This window comes from Triticum aestivum, chromosome 2B, assembly GCF_018294505.1.
Source record: "Triticum aestivum cultivar Chinese Spring chromosome 2B, IWGSC CS RefSeq v2.1, whole genome shotgun sequence".
Classification (NCBI taxonomy): domain Eukaryota; kingdom Viridiplantae; phylum Streptophyta; class Magnoliopsida; order Poales; family Poaceae; genus Triticum; species Triticum aestivum.
The window spans coordinates 684,631,435-684,633,598 of NC_057798.1; positions in this window are offsets into that span (position 1 = coordinate 684,631,435).

Sequence of the window (2,164 nt, forward strand, 5' to 3'; positions counted from 1 at the left end):
CCCAATGCGTCGGGGCCGATCAAGCTCTTCTGTGACAACACTGGAGCTATTGCACTTGCCAAGGAGCCCAGGTTTCACAAGAAGACAAGGCACATCAAGCGTCGCTTCAACTCCATTCGTGAAAATGTTCAAGATGGAGACATAGAGATTTGTAAAGTACATACGGACCTGAATATAGCAGATCCGTTGACTAAACCTCTCCCTAGAGCAAAACATGATCAACACCAGAATTCCATGGGTGTTCGATTCATCACAATGTAACTAGATTATTGACTCTAGTGCAAGTGGGAGACTGTTGGAAATATGCCCTAGAGGCAATAATAAAAGCATTATTATTATATTTCCTTGTTCATGATAATTGTCTTTATTCATGCTATAATTGTGTTATCCGGAAATCGTAATACATGTGTGAATAACAGACACCAACATGTCCCTAGTGAGCCTCTAGTTGACTAGCTCGTTGATCAACAGATAGTCATGGTTTCCTGACTATGGACACTGGATGTCATTGATAACGAGATCACATCATTAGGAGAATGATGTGATGGACAAGACCCAATCCTAAACATAGCACAAGATCGTATAGTTCGTTTGCTAGAGTTTTCCAATGTCAAGTATCTTTTCCTTAGACCATGAGATCGTGTAACTCCCGGATACCGTAGGAGTGCTTTGGGTATGCCAAACGTCACAACGTAACTGGGTGACTATAAAGGTAGACTACGGGTATCTCCGAAAGTGTCTGTTGGGTGACATGGATCAAGACTGGGATTTGTCACTCCGTATGACGGAGAGGTATCACTGGGCCCACTCGGTAATGCATCATCATAATGAGCTCAGAGTGACCAAGTGTCTGGTCACGGGATCATGCATTACGGTACGAGTAAAGTGACTTGCCGGTAACGAGATTGAACGAGGTATTGGGATACCGACGATCGAATCTCGGGCAAGTAACATATCGATAGACAAAGGGAATAGCGTACGGGGTTGATAGAATCCTCGACATCGTGGTTCATCCGATGAGATCATCGTGGAGCATGTGGGAGCCAACATGGGTATCCAGATCCCGCTGTTGGTTATTGACCGGAGAGTCGTCTCGGTCATGTCTGCTTGTCTCCCAAACCCGTAGGGTCTACACACTTAAGGTTCAGTTACGCTAGGGTTGTAGGGATATGTATATGCAGTAACCCGAATGTTGTTCGGAGTCCCGGATGAGATCCCGGACGTCACGAGGAGTTCCGGAATGGTCCGGAGGTAAAGATTTATATATAGGAAGTCCTGTTTCGGGCATCGGGACAAGTTTCGGGGTTATCGGTATTGTACCGGGACCACCGGAAGGGTCCCGTTGGTCCACCGGGTGGGTCCACCTGTCCCGGGGGGCCACATGGGCTGTAAGGGGGTGCGCCTTGGCCTAATGGGCCAAGGGAACCAGCCCCACATAGGCCCATGCGCCTAGGGTTTGAGGGGGAAAGAGTCCTAGGAGGGGAAGGCACCTCCTAGGTGCTTTGGGGGGGAGGGAAACCCCCCTTGGCCGCCGCACCCCCTAGGAGATTGGATCTCCTAGGGCCGGCCACCCCCCCCCCTTGGCCCTCCTATATATAGTGGGGGAGAGGAGGGACTTCATACCTGAACGCCTTGGCCTTTGGTTGCCTCCTTCTCCCTCCCCAACACCTCCTCCTCCTCCATAGTGCTTAGCGAAGCTCTGCCGGAGTACTGCAGCTCCATCAACACCACGCCGTCGTGCTGCTGCTGGTGCCATCTCCCTCAACCTCTCCTCCCTCCCTTGCTGGATCAAGAAGGAGGAGACGTGGCTGTTCCGTACGTGTGTTGAACGCGGAGGTGCCGTCCGTTCGGCGCTGGTCATCAGTGATTTGGATCACGTCGAGTACGACTACATCATCACCGTTCTTTTGAACGCTTCCGCTCACGATCTACAAAGGTATGTAGATGCATCTAATCACTTGTTGCTAGATGAACTCCTAGATGATCTTGGTGAAACGAGTAGGAAATTTTTTTGTTTTCTGCAACGTTCCCCAACACTACCATGGTGTTATTTTTGTGTAGAAATAAAAGTTCTCAGAATGACCTGAAAATCCACGGAGCAACTTTTCAGAATTAATAAAAAATACTGGCGAAAGAAATAGCGTCAGGGGGCCCACACCCTGTC